The following is a 21,833-nucleotide window of genomic DNA, read 5'->3' on the forward strand; positions in this document are numbered from 1 at the left end:
ATGAATATGTTCAATCTGTAATATTTTTATCATCTTCCTCTGCTTACCCATCTTTACCACAGCTTAACATGGCTAAAAGTCCAGCTCTGTATAATCACCAGTAAATTCTGGGCTGAATTCTGACTGACCCAGGTTCCTCAGTTCTTTAATTCCAAACTTCTACTTGATTATTCCTCTCTTTTACTCTTCCCAGAGTCTGTCTGTAACTACAGATTATCATAAACATCTGGTCAGCCAACTATGACTGCAGTAAAATAGAATCATCAACTGGAGCTGTGAGTAGGTAGAAAATAATTAGCATGTCTACTATAATTTGCTAAATATATACCTTGGAATACTTTGTAATATAGAATAATTTATTTCCTACAGTGTAAAATCTAATAAAGTTTACTTACTATTTGCCTAGCCTACCCTTAAGTTCTGTCTATAGTAACAAATGAGTTAATAAAAAAGAAAGCAATGGGCAACCTAAAAGCACTTCAGTTCAGTTCAGTTCAGTCGCTGTCGTGTCCGACTCTTTGTGACCCCAAGAATTGCAGCATGCCAGGCCTCCCTGTCCATCACCAACTCCCGGAGTTCAGTCAGACTTACATCTGTCAAGTGGGTGATGCCATTCAACCATCTCGTCCTCTGTCGTCGCCTTCTCCTCCTGCCCCCAATCCCTCCCAGCATCAGAGTCTTTTCCAATGAGTCAACTCTTCGCATGAGGTGGCCAAAGTACTGGAGTTTCAGCTTTAGCATCAGTCCTTCCAAAGAACACCCAGGACTGATCTCCTTTAGAATGGACTGGTTGGATCTCCTTGCAGTCCAAGGGACTCTCCAGAGTCTTCTCCAATACCACAGTTCAAAAGCATCACTTCTTCGGTGCTCAACTTTCTTCAGAATCCAACTCTCACATCCATACATGACCACAGGAGAAACCATAGCCTTGACTAGACAGACCTTTGTTGGCAAAGTAATGTTTCTACTTGGATGCAGCCAATAATTAACAAACCATATCTACTACCAATCAAATTATCCAGGAGAGAACAAACTATAGATAAAAAATCACAGTCTCTCAAGATAATAGAAACTTCGTAGAACTCATTTCCAATTGTAACTTAAAGAATATCAATAGTCTAATATAATTCAGCTATTTTCTCTCTTCCTTGGACATTCAAGTTATAGTGCTTCTTCTAAAGAAACTGAAGAAATAACTTTTTCACCTTATATAAATGGTCTGGGGAATATACATTGATTTTATATCTCATTTAAACATTCCTATTATTGCAAGTATGTTTATTTGGCTTTGGAATTTGGGTACTTTCTTTGACTTTTTTGGGTTCCTTATTTTTATTTTATTTTTCTTCAGATGCTGATGGTCTGGTAATTTATTTATTTTGTACTTTCTATTTTCTAGAAATCCATGGTGGTGAGGATTTGAAGATAACTGGAAGACTAGAAATGAAGGAAAGTAGTAGAGTCCAAGCTCTGAGAGCAGATAGGATTCATTCAGCAGTTTGTAAAAGCAAAATGAGCTTTATAGACAGAAAGGAGATGGAATAAAATTGACAGAGAAACCAAAATAGAGCAACACAATCTAAAGGAAAAACTACTGAGGTGAGAACTGTCTTTCTAATGGAGACTCAGAAAAGCTCCAATCTTGGATTGAATGAGTACAGGAAAGAGGAGTGAACTGAGTAGCTATTATCCAATTAACCAAATTAATTTATAACTAATTATACTATATATTTATATATGAACTAATTAAGTAAAGATAATTTGATTAAAGGTATCTTTACTAGGTAGCTGTAGTAGAAATACCTCCTCCCAGCTCCATCACACTGAGCTATCCGTAGTAGTTGTTTGCCTGTAGGGATAGTGTTTGTAATCTGCTGTAAAATTAAAATGCAGAGTCTTTTCTAATAGGACTCATGGGGTGGCGTATCATGCCAGATATGGAAATCCTGGAAAAAAAAAAAGTTGGAGGGGGGAGGGTAAAGTCCACAATGGATGAAGAAGAATAACTTTAAAAAGGAAAGAAACTTGCTTACAAGTGATAAATACTGAAGCTCTCTACCTTCAGATTAAACTCCTTTTTTTACTAATTGTAAGACCCTCAAGACTTCCACTCTACTTTATGTTTACCAGAGAGGAACTCTGCAAGGCTATACTTTGCCCTCATTGACACAGTGCCCATAACAGCCCTCAGGTAAGAGGCCAACTGGGGAAATGTCCTTATAGAATTGTAGACAAAATTTGTGTCAGCTGATTACCAATCAACCTAGTAAATCAGTGAAAAGTACGAAGAGATCATGAAAAATCACAAAATATTTAAGAAAAACCAAGAATATGATCAAGAGTAATACATTAGACTCCTGTACTTAATTTCAATGTGTGTGTGTGTGTGTTTGTTTATCCCCATGCATGTGTGCCTACTAAGTCACTTCAGTAGTATCCACTGCAACCCTATGAACTGTAGCCCTCCAGGCTCCTCTGTCCATGGGATTCTCCAGGCAAGAATACCAGAGTGGGTTGCCGTGCCCTCCTCCAGGGGATCTTTCTGACTCAGGGATTGAACCCATGTCTCCTGCGGCTTCTGCATTGCAGGTGGATTCTTTACCACTAAGCCACAACAGGAAGCCCGTATATCCCCATACCAACAAGCAATTCTTGCACATCAACCTGGTGTCTGGGAGTTCAACTCAATTCTGACACTATCCACTCAGAGACTGAATCAAGATTACACAAGTAAAAGGCTCACTCCAAGTCCACCCTCTACTTTAGACACCAATAGCAAGCCCAGGTTTCCTGTACTTCAAAGATTCCCATGATCCCTTCCTTGGGTTAGATTAATTTGCTAGAACAGCTTGAACAGCTCAATAACTCAGGAAAACCCATCTACTCACTAGATAACCAATTTATTACAAAGGATATTAAAGGATAGTAATTAACAGCTAAATGAAACACAGATAAAGTGAAACCTTAGACAAAGGCGCCTTGCCTCTGTTCTTGTGGAGCTAGGGGCCTGGCACTGAGGCACATATAAGTGTTCTTATATGGAAACTCTCTGAATCCTCTACTTTTAGGTTTTTATGGAGACTTCATTACATAAGCATGATTGATTAATTCACTGGCCACTGGTGATTGATTCAACCTCTAGCCTGTTTCCCCTCCCCTGAGATCAGAGGTGGGAGGACCACCCTCTAAATACAAGGCCAGTTTCTTTGGCAACCCATCCTAAGATGTTTATCAACATATACTCTAATCACTCTTAACAAAAGACACCCTAATCATTCTTAACTCAGGAAATTCCAAGGGTTTGGGGAGCTATAAGAAAGGAATTATGGACAAAGACCAAAAAAGAAGAAATATATATTCTGGTCATCTGGACCAAATCTGTATTTTTTATAAATCATAATATTGCAATAAATAACTAGCAACATCTAACAAATGTTAAAGAAATAGAAAAACATCTAACATCTAAATCTGAAGGCAAGGTCTATGGACATTTTTAGTTGTTACAATTGGGGGGGGGGGGCGGCGGGGAGCTCCTGGCATCTAGTGAATATGGCCCAAAGATGTCAGCAAAAATCCTACAATGCACAAGGCAGTCCACCACAACAAAAATATGCCCAGTCCAAAATTTCAATAGCAAAGAAGCTGAAAAACTGTGCCCTTTCTACCTTTCTTTTACTTGAGTCTTTAAGGGCATTCTGAACATGCTTTTCTTATCTTCCTCCATCCCTGCTTCTATAAGATCCTCCTTTTTTCTTCCCCCTAGAAGATTCTCACTGCTTCTATAATGCTGTTCTCCCAGGATTTTGAGATTCAGAGAGTAAATGCCATCTTGTTCTTGATGACTACAAGCTTAAAATTTCTCTAAGATGCACTGGGGGAAAAACCCATTAACCTTTACTTTTCTTTACCAGTATTTTCCTGTCTCTACTGGATAATGTATTTGCTCTGGTTTCTTCTTGAAACTAAATCCAAATCCTTTCTAATCTGCAGAAATTTTTGACTGTTGGCCCTCTACTATGCCCTAGAGTGGTTATAAATTTACTCCCTTGTTTATAGCTTTTGGTTTTGTCATTTCAATGCCTTGTAGGAAAACTGGAGAAGCACATATTCTTAGATTGCCATTTTTATCTGAAAGTTGTGGATTAATTTTGCAAACTTACATCCATAATATTTAGGCTACAAAAATTTACTGGTAATCAGAATCTGTGAATATGTTCAGTTTTATTGTTACAAAAGTCACTGAAAACTATTTCTTGTGTATTTTTGAAAGTTTAATTTTGACACTGATATTTTTACTAGAGGAAAACTCTTTTTTTTCTTTTTGGATCATTACTTAAAGTGGAGAGTTATTTTAAAGCTAGATATAAATAAATATTATTACAATAATACTTCATGGTTTATAGCCTTTCAGATATGATATGCTTTCATAAACACAGTACCCTGATTGAATTTTACAGTCCTAGGAGTAAATATTTTTGAGCCGTGAGAGTGACTTTTGAGTGAAACCACACAGTTGAGTCTAAGAAAGTCTGCTAACTCTGTGTCTAATATATGTGCTGGTTTTCTACAATGCCTTCTAAATTAGAGGAAGCAGAGTGTTTGACATTGTATCAATTGCTCTATTCCATAACAGGGAGGAAGTTTTACTATGATCCAAGAAGAAGCTATTGTATTTGACCTCTCCAGATATGGGTCAGTAAATGCCAGGGGTAGAGTTCTATTAATATGAAGGCACCATTAGCTCATGGTGAAAAGGAAAAAAAAAGAAAGAAAGAAAAGAAAAATAAATTTAAAAAAAATGATAACAATGCTCATTATTTGAACAAAAACTTGTAAGAAACTTTAGGTATAAGAAGCACATTCAAGGTTCAGTTCAGCTCAGTTCAGTTCAGTCGCTCAGTCGTGTCCAACTCTTTGCCACCCTATGAATCGCAGCATGCCTCCCTGTCCATCAGCAACTCCCGGGGTTCACTCAAATTCACATCCATTGAGTCAGTAATGGGATCCAGCCATCTCATCCTCTATCATCGCCTTCTCCTCCTGCCCGCAATCCCTCTCAGCATCAGAGTCTTTTCCAATGAGTCAACTCTTCCATGAGGTGGCGAAAGTACTGGAGTTTCAGCTTTAGCATCAGTCCTTCCAAAGAATACCCAGGACAGATGTCCTTTAGAATGGACAGGTTGGATCTCCTTACAGTCCAAGGGACTCTCAAGAGTCTTCTCCAACACCACAGTTCAAAAGCATCAATTCTTCAGTGCTCAGCTTTCTTCACAATCCAACTCTCACATCCATACATGACCACTGGAAAAACCATAGCCTTGACTAGACGGACCTTTGTTAGCAATTAATGTCTCTGCTTTTGAATATGCTATCTAAGTTGGTCAAAACTTTCCTTCCAAGGAGTAAGCGTCTTTTAATTACATGGCTGCAGTCACCATCTGCAGTGATTTTGTAGCCCCCCAAAATAAAGTCTGACACTGTTTCCACTGTTTCCCCATCTATTTCCCATGAAGTGATGGGACCAGATGCCATGATCTTAGTTTTATGAATGTTGAGCTTTAAGCCAACTTTTTCATTCTCCACTTTCACTTTCATCAAGAGACTTTTTAGTTCCTCTTCACTTTCTGCCATAAGGGTGGTGTCAGCTGCATATCTGACATTATTGATATTTCTCCCGGCAATCTTGATCCCAGCTTGTGCTTCTTCCAGTGCAGCGTTCCCCATGATGTACTCTGCATAGAAGTTAAACAAGCAGGGTGACAATATACAGCCTTGATGTACTCCTTTTCCTATTTGGAACCAGTCTGCCATTCCATGTCCAGTCAACTGGACATATGTCAACTACTATTTTTTAAAGCATTTTGCATTATTTCATAGGTCTCAAAAAACCCACTGAAGATGGCTTTTTTTTTAACTTGCAGATAAAAGGAGAAGAGCAATGACAATGTTTGCCTAACAATTACTGAAGCATGAAATTCAAATCCAGTCTGTCCATCTACAGAGCTTGCTTCTAAATTAATTATTTCAATTAACTTTATTTTTCAGGAATTAAGAGATCTTCAACACCTCTACTCTTATATTTTCCATTTCTGCCATTGTTTTTTTCATGATGGGCAAACATGCCCCGGACTTTTCATATATGTGGGTCAGAGTTGTGGATAGAAACATCAATACGACTTAAATAAAGCATTTTGTACATGTTACTAAAAATAATTTTTCACATTCCAAATATAGTGAGTTTTTCAGTGTAGCAGAAGTGCTTGCATTTTCAAATTAGTTTTTTATAGATGATTGTAACTTAGAAACATGATAGTTTTCATCATCAATCCTTTCATTTTCATTTATCTTGTTCCTGGTAAACTCCCTTTCACATTCTCTGAGGGACTGTCCCGAATCTCTAGCACCATTTGAGGATCAGGACTCTCACTCTCATCTTTGAGCAAAAACTTCTGCTTCCAATTTCACAGACATCTATAGGCCATCAAGTATGAGTATCTTCAAGCTTCCCCCTCTACACATCTAACTTCCCAGTAATGACACCAATTTTCATAATCTTGCAACCTATCTTGTAAGAAAGAGTACTCTATCTGTTATGGACTAATCTGTGTTCTAAATCTAAATATTTTTATCTGCTTTGAGATGTCAGTCTAGTTATTTATCCTATCACCTCTATTTTAAATATGGCTTTTTCCAGAGTCAGCTTCCCTCATCCCACAAATGGTAAATTTTTGTATTCAGATAAAGAAAATCCTTCTTCCTACACACTATAAAAACTATTGCTGATTTCCTTCCTTGTCTTTACCATTGACCTTCTTGAAAGTGTTACATAATTTATCCTCATTACTTCTTAGGTTCCTTCATTCCTCAATCCATTGAGTCTGACTTCTGTTACTACTCCTCTAAAAGTCATCTTCTATAGCTCACCAATGATCTTGTGACAATCTTACATACAATCAGCTTTCTGTTTCACTTGTTTAATTTGTAAAACATTGATAATATTTACAACAGCTCTTTCTTGAAGGTATTATTCTTTGGTTTATTATACTTTGGTTTATAAGGGTCATCCTTCCTTTTGATAAAATGTTGTTCCCCCCAAAAAACAAAAACATATTTCCCAGAATTTTTTAGAGATTGGTATATATAAATATACAATATATTTTAAAATATAAATATAAGTGCTGATATTAACATAGCTATAGATATATCCAAGGCTGCAGAGATATATGTATAACTTGTGTAATTACTATAATATGAATTTTACTGACAGTTAGTTTTCAGGAATAAACTAAGCACATATGTAAAAAAAGAATATGTAGCCATATTAGGCTACATATATTTCATATATATGATTGTTTCATATATATGATTTTACTGAGCTTACTAAAGCCATCCCTTTTTCTCCAGGCTTGTGTGCCACTACTTATTGCCCAGTCATTTTCTTCCTTTTACTCTGGTAATTATTTTTCAGATATTCGCATAAGCTTCTTTTTCTCAATTGGACTGTGAAAACCTTGGATCATGCTCTGCTTTCTCATGCTACCTCCCCTCTCCAAGTGACCTAATTCAATCGTGGCTTCAACAGTTCATCTACTCAATGACTCTAAAACATTATATGTCTAACTCAGAACTAATTGGTTTTTTAGTAAAAAAGTTCATTATTATTAAGCACATTCATATTGGTCTGCAATGATCACCACCATCCATCTCCAGACTATTTTCTTCTTGCAAAACAGAAACTTTATACCCATTAAACAACATCTTGCCATCACAGTTCCCTATACTGTAGTCCCTGGTTACCATCTTTCTATTTTCTTTCACTATGATTTTTGACTACTCAAGTAACTCACATAAGTGGAATCATACATTATTTGTCTTTTGGTGATCGGTTTATTTCGCTAAGCATAGTGTCGTCAGGCTTGATTAGGTGCTGGAACTGTGCCGGAACGTGCTGGAACGTGTTGGAACATGTGCCAGAATTGCCTTTCTTTTTGAGGTTGAATAAAACCCCACTGTATGGATATAACACATCGTACATATCCATTCATACTTTGATGGACTCGGGTTTCTTTCCTGTTTTAGCTGGTATGAATAATGTTGCTATGAACATGAGGGTACAAATAACTTCTCAAGACTTTTCTTTCATTTACTTTGGATGTATACCCAGAGTAGGATTACTGAATCATTGTTGTTCTTGTTGTTCAGTCGCAAAGCTATGTCCAATTCTTTGCAACCCCATGGAATGCAGCATGCCAGGTTCCCCTGTCCTTCAATATCTCCCAAAGTTTGCTCAAATTCATGTCCACTATGTCAGTGATGCTATCGAACCATCTCATCCTCTATCACTCCCTTCTTCTTTTGCCTTCAATCTTTCCCAGCATCAGGGTCTTTTCCAATGAGTTGGCTCTTCACATCAGATAGCCAAAGTATTGGAACTTCCGCTTCAGCATCAGTTCTTCCAATGAATATCCAGGATTGATTTCCTTTAGGACTGACAGGTTTGATCTCCAAGCAGTCCAAAGGACTCTCAAGAGTCTTCTCCAGTTCAAAAACATCAATTACTTGGCATGCAGCCTTCTTTACCATCCAACTCTCACATCTGTATATGACCACTGGAAAAAACTATAGCTTTGACTATATGGACCTGTGTCAGCAAAGTGATGTCTTTGCTTTTTAATACACTGTCCCTGGTGGCTCAGACGGTAAAGCGTCTACCTACAATGCGGGAGACCTGGGTTCAGTCCCTGGGTTGGGAAGATCCCCTGGAGAAGGGAATGGCAACCCACTCCAGTATTCTTGCCTGGAAAATCCCATGGACGGTGGAACCTGGTAGGCTGCGGTCCATGGGGTTGCAAAGAGTCGGATACGACTGAGCAACTTCACTTTCTAGGTCTGGCATAGCTTTTCTTCCAAGGAGCAAGTGTCTTGTAATTTTGTGGTTGCAGTCACCATCTGCACTAATTTTGGGGACCAAGAAAATAAAATTTGTCACTGTTTCCACTATTGTCCCATCTATTACCCATGAAGTGATGGGATCAGATGCCATGATCTTAGTTTTTTGAATGTTAAGTTTTAAGCTAGCTTTTATACTCTCTCACCTTCATCAAGAGGCTCTTTGGTTCCTCTTCATTGTCTGCCATAAGAGTGGTATCATCTGCAAATATGAGGTTGTTGATATTTCTCCAGGCAGTTTTGATTCCAGCTTGTGAGTCATCCAGCCCAGTATTTCATGTGATGTACTCTGCATGTAAGTTAAATAAGCAGGGTGAGAATATACAACCTTGCCATACTACTTTCCTAATTTTGAACCAGTCCATTGTTCCATGTCTAGTTCTAACTGTTGCTTCTTGTCCTGCATACAGGTTTCTCAGGAGATAGGTAAGGTGGTTTTTTATTCCCATCTTTTTAAGAATCTTCCACAATCTGTTGTAATCCACACAGTCAAAGGCTTTAATATAGTCAATGAAGCAGAAGTAGGTTTTTTAAAATTCCTTTTCTTTTTCTATGATCCAATGAATGTTGGCAATTTGATCTTTTGTTCCTCTGGCATTTTCTCAACCTAGCTTGTACAGCTGGAAATTTTTATTTCATGTACTATTTAAGGCTAGCTTGAAGGATTTTTAGCATTAACTTGCTACCATGTGAAATGAGTGCAATCATACAGTAGTCTGAACATTCTTTGGCATTGCCTTTCTTTGGGATTAGAGTCAAAACTGACCTTTTCCATTCCTGTGGTCACTGCTTAATTTTCCAAATTTGCTGGCATATTGAACTCAGCACTTTAACACCATCATCTTTTAGGATTTGAAATAGTTCAGCTGAAATGTTATCCCTCCACAAGCTTTGCCTGTAGTAATGCTTCCTGACACCCACTTGCCTTCACACTCTGGGGTGTCTGGCTCTAGATGAGTCACCACACTATTGTGGTTATCCCAATCATTAAGACCTTTTTTGTACAGTCCTTCTGTGTATTCCTGCCACCTCTTCTTAATCTCTTCTGCTTCCGTTAGGTCCTTGCCATTTCTGTCTTTTATTGTGCCCATCTTTGCATGAAATGTTCCCTTGGTATCTTCAATTTTCTTGAAGAGATCTCTAGTCTTTCCCATTCTACTGTTTTCCTCTATTTCTTTGCATTGTTCACTTAAGAAGACTTTATCTCTCCTTGCTCTTCTCTGGAACTCTGGGCATGCATGACGGCTTTCTAATTTCCACTATACACATGGTTGCTTTTGAATATTCTTATCTTTAATCTTTGGCTCCCAAAATGTGAAAAAAAGAAAAATAAAGTGTAGAGCAGGGGAATGCTGGCTCTTTATTTCTCCTGGAATTCACTTCATCTGGAAGCAGGAGGGGCTTCTAACAATAAGATGTGGTGCAACAAATACAGCTGCCCACCTCTGTGTCTGTCTGCAAATCCATGATCAGAAATAGCAATCAGCAATCAAAACATAAATCCCTGATATTTGAAGGACAGAGTTCTTATTGCCACTCTGGCTCCTGCAAGCCATGCATAAGCTGCTTCAGAAACACGTGCGCAGCTATCTGCCATTGGGCTGAGGAATGCGGGATGGGTAGTTCTTAAATGCTGAAATTGCAACTAAGCATGATTTAATGTCCAAGCCTTCCTCTAAAAGTAGCAAGCCTTCATTGGACTCCAGGGTTTCAAAACACTTACATCAGCCAAATTCTGTCTGTTTAACTACTGCGTGGGTGGGATGAACCCTTGGTGCCTCCTACTTCACCATCTCCCCAGAATCCTATTATGCCCAGGTAAACCTTTTTAGCGGTCATCAATAGCACTGAACTTGCAATGAATAAAATGCCTCATTAAAATGAAAATATAATTTTCCTAAAAGAATTTCTAAATTGAAGATGAAATATGATGCTGGAACATACTGTCCTACTGTTTTCTCAATACATTTGTACAATTTTGATTCTTTTTTCAATGGTTCCAAAATATATTCTAATAGATACGTTGAATAATTGATATTGCAGAATTTTCAATAATTTTCATTTCCAGTATTCTTTCTTATGGATTGTTCTTTACTTAGTGATTCTTTATCTCAAATACAATAGGAGTATACCCCCCCGTGGGTTCCATAAATGCGTATTGGCAAGAATAATTATCCTAACTTGGCAATATGCTTTTAGAATCCAAAATACTTACTCTCATAGTCACAACTTAGATATTGGGGGAAAACAAGAAGTAAAAATCAAGAATTAAATTTTATCTGAATCATATTTTTAAAAAATATGTCCACAAAACTGTTTTTAAGAGAGACATAATCTCTTAGGTAAGAATGAAATGAATGCACAAAACCACAATAAGATACAAACACCCAGATGTAGTTTCTGAGAGGATAGGTTATGGATTATAAAAATACAGGCCCTGTGAAGTTCTCGTGCTGCTGCTGCTGCTTCTGCTAAGTTGCTTCAGTCGTGTCCGACTCTGTGCGACCCCAAAGATGGCAGCCCACCAGGCTCCGCCATCCACGGGATTTTCTAGGCAAGAGTACTGGAGTGGGCTGCCATTGCCTTCTCCGGAAGTTCTAGTGGAAAGCATGAAAATACATACCGTGACCTCAGGAATTTTGTCCCTTTGTTTATGATTATAAAGAATAGTGAGACTGAGACTGGGGATTCTCCTTTCTCCTGAAAAATCCCTACTTCTTCCCTCTTAGAACTGAAAGGGACTAACTCTGTGTTATGAGGCTACTGGGGAATTTCAGCTAACCCCTACAAGGAAAGAGATGGAAACAAGCATTCCTCAACAATCCCACTGATGAACCACAGGTTTTCCATAAGCATCTCTCAGATTCCAAAATGTCCTGCTGAGGGCTAAGTGAGAATAATGGAATCACTACATTTAGTCGTGCTTACTATAATGACTGCCACTGACTGTAACAACTAGTCCTTCCTCCTAAAGTTTGGACCCACCTGACACATGCTAGACGCTAAGAAGCAACAAGAGGCCCTAACGATCACCATGGCCTCCTGGCAGGCTAGATCATCTTAGTATCTATATGAAGCAGGCTATCTATAAAATCAGAGAACTGGAAACTTGGGTTCAAGGCACCACCAAAATTACTAGAAATCAAATTTCCATCAATAAATGGAATCCCACCTATGTCACTTCTGGCTAACCTGTAACTCTTTACCCCCCTCTTCACCTTAGATATCACAGATAAGACCACCAGCCCTAGTGGCCCATCTTCCTTCTTCTCCTTTCCCTCCAGTTCTGCCCTCATTCCAGATCCTTCTATGGGTCTTTGGAACTCTTCATTCTGAAAAAGAAGCAAGCAAATCCAAATCCTCTATATCTTTACATCTTTAACCTCTCCCAGGACATGTCCTGAATGGCTGTTTTGTTTTGTTTAAATAGTAACCTAACCTCAAAGGGAGGTCAATTCTTCTCATGCTGACTTCTCTAGCAGGAACTTTGCATTCTCCCGTATGTCAACATAAACATCTCAGCCCTTGTGGCAGGGCTGGCATCCTCCTGGCTCCCTACTGCCACTTACTATTTTTCACACATTTATTTCCATTCAAGAAGCCCCTCTTGTTTTAAGCTCATGCTGTGTGGTTTTACATCCATTTACCTGAGCCTGCAGCTTTCATCTTCTAACCCTTGGACAATTCCCTGCCACCTAATGGTGATATTGTTATGTGACCTACATTCTTCATCCTTACCTATAAAACCCTATTCCACATCTGAGCTACACAACTGACCTCCTCTATCCCAAAGATCTTTACCATCACTCAACTTCCACAAGTCATAGCCTGGGTCTAGTCAACCTCTAAAATTAACTCACCTCAAGGGTTTCCCAGGTGGCGCTAGTGGTAAAAAGCCTGCCTGCCAATGCAGGAGACCTAAGAGATGGAGGTTAATCTCTGGTTTGGGAAGATGCCCTGGAGGAGGGGATGGCAACCCATTCTAGAGAATCTCACAGACAGAGGAGCCTGGAGGACTACAATCCATAGGGTTGCAGAGTCAGACACAACTGAAGTGACTTAGCACCCAAGAATATTAAACTCTCAGTACAAAGCACTATTTTAACTCTGTTGTTCCATTTTAAAAAGAGAGAGAGAGAAGAAAAAGAAAGAAGGGAGATAGGGAGGGAGAGAGGGAGGGAGCGAGGGAGAAAATTCCATTCATCCTCTCCAGCTGCTGTCCATTTCCTTCTCCTTTTTTTCACAGCCACACTTCTTAACAGAATTGTCTGCCCACAGTCTCCAGTTCCTCACTTCACACTGTTTCTTCACCCTGTTATAGTTCAGTTTCCACCTCAACACTGGAAACTGTTCTCACTAAGGTTAACATCTTCTTATCACTTGATACTGCTTCATCTTCGAAATCCTTTCTTAGTTTCGCTTTCTTGAGTTCTCTTATTTTTTAGTTTATCTCTCACTTCTCTGAGCATTCCTCATTTAGTTCTCTGTACACTCTTTAAATATTAGTGGCTCTCAAAGTTTAATGTGTGTTTGCTTTCTTTCAGCACATTCTTTGAAAGCAGCCTTTACATGGCCATTATTACATCCATCACTGGCGTACAATGACTGTCCAATCTGTAAACAACAATCCCACAATGCTCTTCCAAGATTCAAAGAAGATTTTCCTTTGCTCCTCAACTATCTCCATTTCAATATATTATAGATACATCATTATCAACATGTTCTTCCGCCATTTATTGAGTCCATTATAACACACAAGCAAGAAATAGGTGAGGCTGCTAGACTAAATCAAAGCTCTGTTTTTCAATTCTATAGCTGCATACTTGGACACCAATTATTTCTCATCTGAATTATTGCAACCACCATCTAGGTAATATAGCAAATACTATTTCTTTACAACTTTATACACAGACATATTTTTTATTCTGAACATAATAAAGTATATAATATACAGTCACTTTTTTTCTAAAAACCTGAAAATTGTCACATCATGTAATATAAAATTTAATAGGATAGTATATCCATTTAAACTGACAATAAATTTCAACACTACTCTTACTGGTTAGTAAAAACCACACTAGTGCTTATGACACAAGCCCCCTTATGTTACCCTAGTCTAAACAGAAACTATTCCAGCAAAGATCATTAGAAAATCATTTTAGAAACCACTAGATCATTACTACGCTTTTTAAAAAATAAAATGTTTTAATAAATTTTATAAATATAAATAAAAACATTTTATAAATAAAATGTTATAATATTGCTCAAGTTAAACTGGAATTGTAACAACAGAAAAGACATTGCCAAAATAATGGTCAAATCTATGGTAAATGCGTTAGTGGTATGTGCAGAACATCTTCCATTTGCCTCTTCAGATCGATTTTTCATTCTTTTCCATATTGTGGAGGCTGTTTGACAAAAGGAAGGGAAGAGGAAAGAGAAAAAAGTTGGACTACTTTTCTAATCCCTCTCTTTGTGACCATTAACTTCATGTATAAATTTGGCAACAGTGCCCAGATATGTTGACAAACATTTTCTGGATGTTTCTGTGAGATGGTTTTTAGATGAGGTTAACATTTAAATTAAGCTTCCCTGATAGCTCAGTTGGTAAAGAACCTGCTTGCAATGCTGGAGATGCAGGAGATCCATTGGAGAAGGGATAGGCTACCCACTCCAGTATTCTTGGGCTTCCCTGGTGACTAAGCTGGTAAAGAATTCACCTGCAATGCAGCATACCTGGGTTCGATCCCTGGGTTGGGAAGATCCCCTGGAGAAAGGAAAGGCTACCCACTCCAGTATTCTGGCCCAGAGAATTCCATGGACTGTATAGTCCATGGGGTTGCAAAAAGTAGTGCATGACTGAGCAGCTTCACTTTCACTTAACATTTAAATTGGTGGGCTTTGATTAAAGCATACCACCCTCCACAATGTGGGTGGACTTCATTCAATCAACTGAAAGCCTAAATAGAATAAGAGACTGATCTCCCCCTAATAAAAGGGGATTCAGCCAGCTGGCAGACTTCAGATTTGAACAGCAACACAGGCTTTTCCAGGTCTACAGGCTGAAGACCCACTTGTTGTTCAGTAGCCATGTCGTGCCTGACTCTTCATCACCCCATGGACTGCAGCATGCCAGGCTTCCCTGTCCCTCACCATCTCCCAGAGTGTGCTCAAGTTCATATCCATTAAATCTGTGATGCCATCCAACCATCTCATCCTCTGTCACCCTCTTCTCCTTCTGCCCTTAATCTGTCCCATCATCAGGGTCTTCTTTTCCAATGAGTCATTTGTTCACATTGTGTGGCCAAAGTATTAGAGTATTGGAGACCCACTTATTGGCCTCCATAATCACAAGTCAATTTCTTAAAATAAATTTGTGTGTGTGTATATATACTGGGGTAGAGACAGAGACATAGAGATCCTATTAGTACTGTTTCTCTGGAAAACCTTGACAAATACGCCCTGCTTCAGCAATGTGTCTGGAAGTAGCTGTGTCTTCCTCAAACTACACTCTGGTAAAGCGGCCCCTTTTCCACAAGCCCAGCTCTCACTGAGTCATTCTGTTTCTATTATGTTCTTTGTCCCTTGGCTATAAGGGTAGTTAATGATTCTTCCTCTTCCTCATTACTAGTCTCTGGTGTGTTACCATCCTTTCTTAATACAACCCACACCTCTGAAATCAGTCCTTTCATTAAAGCAGTGATTCTCAATTTGAGGTGCATATTAGAATCAGCTGGAAAGATTTTTAAAATCCCAATGGCCAGTCCACAAACCAGACCAACTAAACCAGAACTTTTGGGGTCAGCATACAGGCATCAGTTTTCTTAAAGCTCCCCAGGTGTTTTAAACACAGCCAAGGTTAAGAACCACTGCATCAATGTATCTTCATTTGAATCATTTGAGAGGAATTTTGTTTCCAGCCATGACCCCAACTAACACACAGTCATCATCCAATATCCCCTTCAAAGTTTAAAGAAAAAAAATTTCTTGAAATCTTACAAGCATTAATTACCTGAATGTTTCTTATAGCTATCTTCTATACTGTCAAGGATTATTTTACCTTTAAGATTATTTTGTTTCTCTGATTGTCTCCAATTCATTAATTTGCACCTAACCAAAAACTTGTCTCCCAACTACCACTCAGACTATTTTTAACCCCTTACCCCCACTTCTGGTTCCGGGGAGATGGGAAAGAAAGTCCTGAATGCTTACATAAAAGCCCAAAGATGAGACAGCATCCATAGCACATGTATGATAAACTGCACTTATATCTGTATGGATAAACAAAACTTCCCTGGTAGCTCAGATGGTAAAGAATCTGCCTGCAATGTGGAAGACCTGGATTTGATCCCTGGCTTGGGAAGATCCCCTGGAGAAGGGCATGGCTAGTGAAGACACAGGGGCACTGCATTTAAACAGACCTATGTTGGGCTTCCATGGTGGCTCAGACGGTAAATGATCTGCCCACAAGCAACGGAGACTGATGAACAATGAGCCTTGTAAAGATTTTTGTTTTAACCCTAACAGCAATGTATTATAAAACATCACTCACAGAGTCATTGAGAATAAATCAGAGGAGAGAAATATTAGAGACAGAAAGATGATTATGAGACTGTCACAGAAACCCAGAAGTTCGTCATCTGAACCAGGTCAGTGAGAGTGAAGAAGAAGGCATGTGCCATTTTCTAGTGTCCTTAAGCACAACAATTATGCCTTTTCCATGCAGATCTGTTAAGATTCAGAGTAAGAATCCAACACTTCTCAGATTCTTTTGATTTAAACATCATATGAAAATGCACATTCTTTTAAAAATCACTCAAGTATGTTTAATAGCATATATGTAAACAGATTATTTCCCATCAGCCATGGCACTGAAATCAACCAATTCTATGTTTTCTTCCAAAAGTCACTTTCTGCAACAGCTTCTTCTCATTCTACTATGATAGGTTTCATTTGATAGCATTGCTAGTCATTTGATTATCTTTGCCTTTATAGGTATATATGTTAAGTCTTGAACAATCTTTTGTCAGTGTACATAACAGACCTTTCATAAATACAGCAAAGATTAAATATTAAATATTGTTAAAATGATGGTAAATAGGAACAAGAGTGGGATCTCCATTACTAGCTCTGTTGTCATGAAAAGAGAATATAATCTGACCTCTAGAATAAATCAGAATTAGGATTCTATTAAAGGATTTTGCTTCATATTAATATATGAAGAAGATATTTACTACAAAAAATTAAGAACCTGACACTTTTATTTCATAATAGTTCTGATTCATAATAATGTCTAAGGATGACATATACACCACAGATTATCAAATATGCATTAATGTAAATCATAACTCTACAGTTTAACATCTGAAATGTTACATGGCCATGTATAAAGCCGGTGTTACCTGAGACTCACACACAGAGACCCAAATGAGTCTCAGTCAAACCATTGGTTTCAGTTTGATGCTCCAAATCCTCCTTGTGAAGATTATTGCTATACCTATAAATCTCTTGTGCGTGCTAAATCACTTCAGTTGTGTCCGACTCTGGATTCTATGGACTGTAGTCCACCAGGCTCCCTCGTCCATGTGATTCTCCCGGCAAGAACACTGGAGTGGGTTGCCATTGCCCTCCTCCAGGTGTTGTCCTGATCCAGGGATAAAACCCGTGTCTCATGTCTCTTGCATTGGCAGGCAGGTTCTTCACCACTAGCACCTACTTTGGAAGCACATAAATCTCTTAGGGTTTACTTTTTTTAATTCCCTGCTGCTTCCATTCCTAAATCCATGCAGCCTGTCAGCCTGCCATAGATTTAGGCATGTCACTTTTCTGATATCGACAAAAAAAAAAACACATAATAAGCATTCTGGGAGTCTAGTAACTTCACTGGTTTTGAGGAAAGTAATATTATTCATAGGATGGCTTTCTTCTATCTCCTGTATCCTCTGCTTTGTTCCTATTCTCATCCCTCTCATCTCTTAATTCTGTCCTTCTCTGCTCCCTTGTAGTCAAACAACCTTATCTCTATATCACACACATTACTCCTAAACCCCTGGTGAGGCCAACACTATGCCTGCAAAAACTTACCTCATATAAGAACTTCTCAGGAACTCTCCAAACAAACCGTGTTCTACATCTACTAAGCAAATAAATCCTGTTCTATCTCATATGTGTAATACCTGGTAATTCAGGAAACAGTCTTGCCTAATAGGGTCTGATATTTCACCCAGATCATAATCTGTTTGCTTTTTGTCATTATCTGCCATTACCTACCATTCATCTTTATAGATTTTAAGGTATCGTCTTCTATCAAGAAATGGGTGACACTGAGAAAAAATATTTCTCTCTCTCTTTCAAGGAAAGAATAAGGAATAAGATGGGGGATTTGGGGGAAAAAAACTATATGCCAGGTGACATCTAAGGCATTTTACAAATATTACTATATTCAACAACCTCTTTAACTGAACCTTCACAACAAGTGAATGATATAAGAATTCTGAACCTGAAAGATACTGAGGAACTTTCTCAAGTTCATGACAGCTATTAAGTTGGGTAGGTGAAGTTCACACTTATTCTGCTAAAATGCTGGACTACAGATTGGCAAAAATATATGTTTTCTTTAACATCTCTTTTGTTATACCTATAACACCACTCTTCAACCTAAATTCTTGGTCCATCGTGTGCAAACTGACCAAAATTTAAGCAAGGAGGCTATGCCTTTGTAAGAATTTAGCTCATTACAGTCTCATGTAAGAGAATTTCAGAAACTCAAAGCTTGAGATATCACTTGTTTCTAGTGGAGATGGTAACAAGGGAGAGTTAATTTGTTATGTACTAAGTCAGTTACTAGTACATAACAACAGCGAAGTCAGATTAATTATATTCTTTGCAGCCAACGATGGAGCAGCTCTATACAGACAGCAAAAACAAGACCAACAGCTGTCTGTGGCTTAGATCATGAACTCCTTATTGTCAAATTTAGACTTAAAGAAAGTAGGGAAAACCACTAGACCAGTAAGGTATGACCTAAATCAAATCCCTAACGATTGTACAGTGGAAGTAAGACGTAGATTTAAGGGACTAGATCTCACATAGTACAGGAGACAGGGAGCAAGACCATCCCCAAGAAAACTAAATGCAAAAAAGCAAAATGGCTGTCTGAGGAGGTCTTACAAATAGCTGTGAAAAGAAGAGAACCAAAAAGCAAAGGAGAAAAGGAAAGATATACCCATTTGAACACAGAGTTCCAAAGAATAGCAAGAAGAGATAAGAAAGCCTTCCTCAGTGATCAGTGCAAAGAAATAGAGAAAAATAATAGAATGGGAAGGATTAGAGACCTCTTCAAGAAAATTAGAGATACCAAGGGAACATTTCATGCAAAGATGGGATCAACAAAGGACAGAAATGGTATGGACCTAACAGAAGCAGAAGATATTAAGAAGAGGTGGCAAGAAATACACAGAAGAACTGTTCAAAAAAGATCTTCACAACCCAGATAATCATGATGGTGTGATCACACACCTAGAGCCAGACATCCTAGAATGTGAAGTCAAGGGGGCCTTAGAAAGCATCACTATGAACAAAGCTAGTGGAGGTGATGGAATTCCAGGTGAGCTATTTCAAATCCTGAAAGATGATGCTGTGAAAGTGCTGCACTCAATATGCCAGCAAATTTGGAAAACTCAACAGTGCCCAGGACTGGAAAAGGTCAGTTTTCATTTCAATCCCTAAGAAAGGCAATGCCAAAGAATGCTCAAACTACCACATAATTGCACTCATCTCACACGCTAGCAAAGTAATGCTCAAAATTAGCCAAGCCACGCTCCAAGAATAGATGAATGGTGAACTTCCAGAGGGAAGCTAGATTTAGAAAAGGCAGTGGAACCAGAGATCAAATTGCTAACATCCACTGGATCATGAAAAAAGCAAGAGACGTCCAGAAAAACATCTATTTCTGCTTTATTGACTATGCCAAAACCTTTGACTGTGTGGATCACAATAAACTGTGAAAAATTCTGAAAGAGATAGGAATACCAGACCACCTGACCTGCCTCTTGAGAAACCTGTACGCAGGTCAGGAAGCAATAGTTAGAACTGGACATGGAACAATAGACTGGTTCCAAATAAGAAAAGGAGTACATCAAGGCTGTATATTGTCACCGTGCTTATTTAACTTCTATGCAGAGTACATCATGAGAAACGCTGGACTGGAGGAAGCATAAGCTGGAATAAAGATTGCCAGGAGAAATATCAATAATGTCAAATATGCAGATGACACCACCCTTATGGCAGAAAGTGAAGAAGAACTAAAAAGCCTCTTGATGAATGTGAAAGAGGAAATTCAAAAACTTGGCTTAAAGCTCAACATTCAGAAAACTAAGATCATGGCATCCGGCTCCATAACTTCATGGCAAATAGATGGGGGAACCAGTGGAAACAGTGACAGACTTTATTTTTGGGGGCTCCAAAATCACTGCAGATGGTTTCTGCAGCCATGAAATAAAAAGACCCTTACTCCTTGGAAGGAAGTTATGACCAACCTAGTTCAGTTCAGTTCAGCTGCTCAGTCATGTCCAACTCTTTGGGACCCCATGAACCACAGCATGCCAGGCCTCCCTGTCCATGACCAACTCCCGGAGTCCACCCAAACCCATGTCCATTGAGTCGGTGATGCCATCCAACTATCTCATCCTCTGTTGTCCCCTTCTCCTCCTGCCTTCAATCATTCCCAGCTTCAGGGTCTTTTCAAATGAGTCAGCTCTTCACATCAGGTGGCCCAAGTATTGGAGTTTCAGCTTCAGCATCAGTCCTTCCAATGAATATTCAGGACTGATTTCCTTTAGGATGGACTGGTTGGATCTCCTTGCAGTCCAAGGGACTCTCAAGACTCTTCTCCAACACCACAGTTCAAAAGCATCAATTCTTCGGCACTCAGCTTTCTTTATAGTCCAACTCTCACATCCATACATGAGCACTGGAAAACCATAGCCTTGACTAGATGGATCTTTGTTGACAAAGTAATGTCTCTGCTTTTCAATATGCTGTCTAGATTGGTCATAACTTTCCTTCCAAGCAGTAAGTGTCTTTTAATTTCATGACTACAATCACCATTTGCAGTGATTCACTGCAGTGAATCACCAGAAAAATAAAGTCAGCCACTGTTTCCACTGTTTTCCCATCTTTGCCATGAAGTGATGGGGCCAGATGCCATGATCTTAGTTTTCTGAATGTTGAGCTTTAAGCCAACTTTTTCAATCTCCTCTCTCACATTCATTAAGAGGCTCTTTAGTTCTTTTTCACTTTCTGCCATAAGGGTGGTGTCATCCGCATATCTGACGTTATTGATATTTCTCCCGGCAATCTTGATTCCAGCTTGTGCTTCCTCCAGTCCAGCATTTCTCATGATGTACTCTGCAGATAAGTTAAATAAGCAGGGAGACATTATACTCCTTTTCCTATTTGGAACCAGTCTGTTGTTCCATGTCCAGTTCTAACTGTTGCTTTCTGACCTGTATACAGGTTTCTCAAGAGGCAGGTCAGGTGGTATGGTATTCCTATCTCTTTCAGAATTTTCCACAGTGACCAACATAGACAGTATATTACAAAGCAGAGACATTACTTTGGCAACAAAGGTCCATCTGTTCAAGGCTATGGTTTTTCCAGTAGTGATATACAAATATGAGAGTTGGACTATAAAAAAAGCTGAGCACCAAAAAATTGTTGCTTTTGAACTGTGGTGTTGGAGAAGAGTCTTGAGAGTCCCTTGGACTGCAAGAAGATCCAACCAGTCCATCCTAAAGGAAATCAGTCCTGAATGTTCATTGGAAGGACTGATGTTGAAGGTGAAACTCCAATACTTTGGCCACCTGATGCGAAGAACTCTTTTG

Source organism: Capricornis sumatraensis, chromosome 5 (assembly GCF_032405125.1).
Source record: "Capricornis sumatraensis isolate serow.1 chromosome 5, serow.2, whole genome shotgun sequence".
NCBI classification, from domain to species: domain Eukaryota; kingdom Metazoa; phylum Chordata; class Mammalia; order Artiodactyla; family Bovidae; genus Capricornis; species Capricornis sumatraensis.